Source organism: Dreissena polymorpha, chromosome 11 (genome assembly GCF_020536995.1).
Source record: "Dreissena polymorpha isolate Duluth1 chromosome 11, UMN_Dpol_1.0, whole genome shotgun sequence".
Taxonomy (NCBI): Eukaryota; Metazoa; Mollusca; class Bivalvia; order Myida; family Dreissenidae; genus Dreissena; species Dreissena polymorpha.
Genome location: NC_068365.1, coordinates 44,306,942 through 44,314,282, shown reverse-complemented (window position 1 = coordinate 44,314,282; position 7,341 = coordinate 44,306,942). Strand labels below are relative to the sequence as shown.

The 7,341-nt window shown below is 32.9% G+C and overlaps 1 long non-coding RNA gene across 1 annotated transcript; it reads right to left on the bottom strand.

The window, feature by feature from the left end:
* Positions 1-5,231: 5,231 nt before the first annotated feature.
* LOC127850124 (uncharacterized) lies at positions 5,232-6,455 on the bottom strand. The gene is made up of 3 exons (XR_008035069.1): positions 6,391-6,455; positions 5,539-5,654; positions 5,232-5,258 (listed from the first exon to the last, which is right to left on the bottom strand). It is a non-coding gene; the product is annotated as an uncharacterized LOC127850124 (long non-coding RNA).
* Between the last annotated feature and the right edge of the window lie 886 nt (positions 6,456-7,341).

Below are 7,341 nucleotides of genomic sequence, written 5' to 3'. Positions count from 1 at the left end.
TAAACATAGCATATGTTTACCTATACCTAAAAGGTCTTCACATTTTACTAATAAACATAATACGCAATACACAATCAATCCGTATAGTTTAAGCTTTTGAAAATGTTTAAAGGTTGTTAAAGCTATTACTTAAAGTAAACATATACTTTTGTATTTATATTTTAATACATTTATTTTGCAAATAAACAACAATGCTTTGTATGAAGGAGCTCCTATGGTATAATCCGTTGTTTATGGTGTTTTTGTTAATGAGGCACCATTAACATGCAAGGATTATCAACTGCTCTCCAGAAACAGATTTTTCCTAGCACTTTTGAACAATTTGATAAACTTGACGTAAATCTGGTTTCGTAAAGGAAATACATTTATAAACTAGGTTTATTAAATACATTATTTATACAAGTTGGGATAACTTAAACGTGGAACTTTAATGTTTGACGCGAAATTGAAAATATTTTTGATGGCGAATCAAAACGAATTTTAGAATTTAACGATACATCGTGTAAATAATGACATTTGATCAATAATCTGTATCAATATATCCAAATAATGCACATCCTCTTTTTATAATGTTTCTCTTTAATCGGTGAAGCAACGCACTGGCATATCAGTCCCAAATGATATTACGTTTTGATTCATTCACAGTGTCTCAATGTTATATGAAGTAGTGCGATTCATCCGGATTTTGAGATAACACACATGCGACAATATAGTGAATATTGATGCAAATATGATACATTGTAATTGCATCTTATCCTTTGCGAAAGTAAGGAAGTGAGAGAGAAAGAGGTTTTCTGTCGCCATAGATCACTTGCACTGACACCATCTACTAAATAATCAGGGGTATTTGATCGTCCGCTCTTGTTCAGACACATAAACAATATTTAAGCGTTCAGAGGTTAGTTTTGTCAGGTATAGATAACCTTATATTAACAAGTTCAGGAAACATAGACATGTAAGTGACAGTTTATTTGATATCGGCTTATAAATATATGTGAATGTGTGTGTGCAATTTAGCGCAATCGATCTATACTTCTACAAGTCGTTATGGATTTAACAAACATTGGATACATGGCGTAGGTTACCGAGTGAGTTAAAGATGTGTAAAGATGTATACATTTTTTGAGTCATTATATGTTAAAGGGTTGTAGAGCGAAAAACATCTACACTTCTAAAGATTCAAAATATCTGCTGAAAATGTATGGTGATACAAAACTTAATCCCGATAAACATATATCATGCCAGAGTGTACCCTTGTTTCATGCCGAATAATCCCCACAAGTTATGCACCATTACACTTAGCAACTGTCATGCCAGGAGCAGTATTTCAACTGTGTTAAGCGAACTTATTATACATTTCATAATCGTTTAAAATTAAACTTGAAATATGTCATAATCAATTGTTCATGCCCAAGACACTCTTTCGTTTAGTTATGGGCCTATTTACCATTGGGAAGGCTGCTATGCCTGTGCTATGTCTGTGTCAAGCGGTGCGTGGTATGTTTAGTCAATAATGTAACAAACACTATTTTAAAATAGGGTTTACATCCACGTGTATGTGTTACGTTCCTGTCCTATTTCTTTTAAAGATAATGAAAGTACAAGTTTATGCATTTGAACTAAACAAGTATGGATAGTAGTATTAAGATTTATTAGTAAACCATTACATCTTTTACTGGTGCAATGAAGTTATAGTGAAATGAAACCCCTGAACCGTATTCAATTGTTGTGTAGCACACATAGATTTTTGTTAATCTGTAAAAATATCTATTTCCGATCATTTAATGATTTTATTCCGCTGCGAATAGCCACTGGAACAACAAAAACAGATAAATAACCTGCGAAAAGGGTAAATTGTACTAAGTTGTCAGGAGGGGATCTGCTAGTCAATTATATGCATTATTTGCGAGATAATATTATTATTAAAATAAAAACCACACAGGCTATATTGAACCAAAATAAGAAAAGTGAGGTGATTTTAATAAAAAAAGATTATTCAGCACTGTGCGACATTGCTAGTGTTAAATAAAGGCCTTTACAATGTCATGGTACATGCAATACCTTTACAAACTTTACATATTCATGACACACATTTCCCTTATGCTTTAGGAAGATAAGATGATCAGTGTACATCGCCTAAAAATGCTATCATAGCAGATTTAAAATTGAACTATTCAAACGCTGAATTGTTAATAAATTGTTTAAGTCGTTGGTTATATATGCAATTAGATAAAAGTCCAACATTTATCATTAAAATAATTAAACAGGTTGCATATGCATTCATTTTGTCTTACTATACCGATTTATTTTGGAACGTTGACAATTGCTTTATGTTTATAGTTATAAAGTGCATTGGATCGTAAACTTCGGTTAAACATAAATAGTAGTTTTTTCATTATAGTTATTAGCTGTACTGCTGTTAAGTAAGTATACTAAACAGAACACTTAGACTTGTGGAATAAATAACCATGACGAACACCCAACAGCATAGCTTACGATGATGTTGAGTTTCTGTTAAATAATTTCATTTAAGCAATACTAAATTACAGTAGCATAACTCGGTTTCCTACTTTGGCCACTAATGCTTTAAATCCACGACTTACACGAGGCAATTATCGCCGATATGCACATGAAGGTTGTTATTCGCCATACGTGGGTATTCGGCTATTATAATTAGTTAGTGTTTAAGTTACATCAATTAACGTGCTAGCGAAGAGCATGTGACACACAGCCGTTTGTTAAGGCGCGTGTTCAACCTAAAATTGACGGGAACGAGCAATCGGCATATATGAATGTACTATTTATAGTTGAACACGTCCATGGATATTATATTGCAGAGAAAATAAATATTTGGACGTTTTCCGACTTGCAAGACTATAATTTAGCACGATGCCTTACCACGGTGCCTATACCACGTGACTTTTTAAGATCTGTGTGGTGACTAAAATGTCAACAAAAGCGCGACGAAGGTAAGATTTTTATGGATATTTTTTTAATATGTCACCATTTTCAATGGAATAAAGTGGAGAGCCCGCTCATTCATGAGAGCTTTCTATAGGTATCATGATTTTTTAAAACAAATAAGTATTTTTTCAGTAAAGTGCAACCGCGCGTTTGAACGATTAGAAAAAGTTAGGATCAGTGTGGGGACATTATTTTATTTTGATACAGAAACATCACCTCTGGTGCAATTAATCAATAAACGTTATGGGCGGAGCTTACACTATATTATTTTGCATTCATTTTCAGGTTTATGTTATATGTTTACGAAACACAATTCAAGAAAAATATTCTTACAGTAATATGATCTGTGTGGTATACGTGTTTAGAAGGATCTGTGTGGTATCCGTGTTTCTACAATTCACGGATAAATTGAAATAATGTCGACATTTTTTATATTTAATTTCAATAATTTCAATACAACAATTACTACTACTACTATTACTACTTCTACTACTACTATTAGTAATAGTAGTAGTAGTAGTAGTAGTAGTAGTAGTAGTAGTAGTAGTAGTAGTAGTAGTACATGTAGTAGTAGTAGTAGTACATGTAGTAGTAGTAGTAGTAGTAGTAGTAGTAGTAGTGGTAGTAGTAGTAGTAGTAGTAGTAGTAGAAGAAGAAGAAGTAATAGTAGTAGTAGTAGATCTATTATTATCATTAAAAATGATTCTTTTAGTAATCACATATTTGACACTAGTGAGCGGAAAGGGATAAGGGAAGAAAAAAGAGGAAACAGTTTCACGAGACAGAAATGCTATACAGAAGGGGACACTAGGAGTAAGTTGGGTGCGGGCGAGACGAAACGATAGCCTGACAGAAACTGTTGCCAGCAATAAGAATGGGGATAGACGAACACAATTGAAAATTTAATTCGAACACATTTCTGCAATAGAGATTGTGTCAAATATTACACAGGTTGACAAAAAGCAAAGGCATGTTCTTTCCTGAGTAATATGTATGTTTTAAAATCAAATGTGAAATAAAAACTGATAAAACTGAATCCACTAGACGTATTGGTTTATCATGGATTTCAAAGTGCCTTGCATCATTGTGAAGAAACTTTAAACGACCAAACAAATCATACATTTTCGACATTATTTTCTATTTTGTTGTTATTTAAAGTTGAAAATAACCGGCACGATTTACTAAAAACAAAATAATGGTCATTGTAGAAACATATATATATATTATATATGTGTGTGTTTGTGTGTGTTATTTTCCTTTAAGGAATTCATATTGTTGCATTAGTTTATTACATAGTATAGATATTTACAATCATGCGCCATGTGTTTGTATAATGTCATGTTATAAATTATGACATTGTATTCAGTGTAACAAGTGTATGCTTATATCTAGTGTTAATTATTTTGAAGAGAATATAAAAAGTAAATGAATAACTATTATATTAAATGATTATATATGTACGATTCTCCTCTTGTGTTGTGGTGGGATGCAGCTGTGAAGAATGTCAAGACGTATTTCGAATAAATTAAGGAGTATTGAATTGTATACTCAACCTCATCGCCTACATTGTTTATTGTCAATTACGACGGCCTAGACTAAGTATAAGCAGGCAGTTAATAATGTAAAGCAATCGTGAAAATCACTACTTTTTAGAAACCCTGGCTGCTTATGATTATCAAACTAGCTTCAAACAGCGGTATTTAAAATTGAAATCAACGAAAAAACATCGCAAAACTTTCATCAAGTTATAGTTAATAAAGAATCACAGATTAGATAATACAAATCACAGATGCGATTCATTAACGAATAACGTAAATCTAACTTATTGCACAATTATTTGACAATAATTTCAAAAGAAACACACAAACGAACTTAACGAAACACAAAAACTAATCAATTTCGGATAACTTTAAAAAAATATTGAAAAGGAAAGTTAAAATAAAACAACGAATAAAATAACGTAAAACGATACTCAAGTTACACAGAAAAACTGTAAACTATTATGATTATTAATCAGTATTCACGGATTTATGTGAAGTGCTCACGTGTCGAGAGAGGTGTGTTTTGCGAATGTACGTTTGAAACACTCCTCATATATGTAATACTTGTCAGGCATGTGGGGCTTGTCGTGCTCTTTGAGGTCAATCTCACTCCTAACTGCCAACCCACACTGGTAACAGTTCGACAATACCTCTTTTTGCACTTTTCTCTCGAGCCACGGGTAGGTAGGTACTTGTCCGAAAAGCTCCTGCCGCACTGTACACACCATGGGGTCCTTCGTTCTTTGAAGCCTTCTAAGATTGAAGGCATCGTAAGAAGAAAAAAAGCTATTTAAATCACGTGACATTTCAATGCGTAAACTCGCTATTTCAAAAATGTTAGTATCAGAAGACACGCGTTCGTTATTTTTTTTTAATTACCAACGATTTGACGATTATTGAGATATTTCAAAATGTATGATAACCTGAGAGATGAGATATATTGTATATTTGTACTGTTTCACGAAAATCCGTTCATCTGTTTGTTAGTATAACTGTATAAAAATGTAACTATTTTTAAGGTATTTCATCTTACCTGAAATGCTTTCCCACAGCAGTAATAGTTTCCAGAGTTAGCGTATCTCCTAATGTGGCGCAATAATCCAGCTCTGGTCTTCAACATTTTTCCGCATTCGGAGCATTGGGCCATACCTTAAAGCAAATATAATATCTAAAATAATATATAGAATACATTACTTCACGTGACAGTAGTGTTTGGTGCCAAAATAAAAATGGAATTTAATACAATAACATAAAGTGTACACCTATTTAAGGTTTGCATGGCATTGTCATCAATTTAAGATGCTCCAGCGTAAGATTTTAATTTTATGATGGGGATTGTATAGCATGCCTGTAAATCATAATTATGTAAACGTTCAACAAGCGGTGCAAGTGTAGTGTATAGCCATTATGTGTTTTACTTGCTATCGCATTTTAAAATCCAGTTTTAAATACATTGTTGACAAGCATTTTTTTAGCAACTGAATAGAACTGAAAAACTTATAAACAGTATACCACACAGATCCTTCTAAAAACGTATACCACACAGATCATATTACTGTAAGAATATTTACCTTGAATTTTGTTTCGTAAATATATAACAGAAACCTGAAAATGAATGCAAAATGATATAGTGTAAGCTCCGCCCATTAAGTTTATTGCTTTATTTCACCAGAAGTGATGTTTCTGTGTCAAAATAAAATAATGTCCCCACACTGTTCCTACCTTTTTCTTACCGTTCAAACGCGAGGTTGCACTTTACTGAAAAAATACTTATTTGTTTTATAAAATCACGATACCTATAGAAAGCTCTCATGAATGAGCGGGCTCTCCACTTTATCCCATTGAAAATGGTGACATATTAAAAAAAAATCAAAAAAAATCTTACCTTCGTCGCGCTTTTGTTGACATTTTAGTCCCCACACAGATCTTAAAAAGTCACGTGGTATAGGCACCGTGCTTACGATACCTGTTGAAAACGTACATAATTTGTGATGAAAGGTATTCGAACGACATGGTGAATTTGCGATCGGTCATATACGTGTTATTTAGCTTTTTTTTTCTTCCATGTGTGTCATGAGTGTGCGGTGGATCCCGGTTATAAAACATATAAAAAATATGTATGTATGATCATTTAATTCATTGAATATGACATATTGTATACTCACAATATAATGGAATACATATATTTGTGTTTTTCAAGCCTTTGTTTGTGTAGTAGGACCCAGTAATTGGTACACACGATAACGCCTCTCACCTCATACAATTACAGTTCAAATAATTTAACAAAACCATATTAGAGATAGGCAATATAACACACAAGTTTTTCATGTGATAAGCACCAATTTTGCATAGATTGTTTTGAACAGTCATTTCAAAACGCATTCAAATACGTATTCAAACAAACTCAACAGGGAGCAATGCAAGTAAAAAACCTAATGTGTTTAATTGTATCGATTAATCAAACGCAATTGGATCTGCACTCCATAATTGCGCGCATTTAGCAAATAATTGTGCCTCATTATTGCAACATAAATTGCAGAACTAACGTTAATGGATTCAATTGTGGCCTATGGAGCTAAATAAAAAGAGCTACAACGTGTATATACTTATCTGAGATGCAATCAGGAAACCAAATAATTCCGTGACGCCTGACTTTGGAAACACTACACGGGTCGCAGGCGGTACAAATTGGTAAAGGGTAATTATGCAAACTGTAGCAACAATTTGTTCAGCAAACGCCATTTTTGTAAGGATATACCAAAAGAAATACAGTTAAACAACGAACGACGGGAAAATTATATTTTCAATTAGAGACATGTACGAAATGCATTGACAA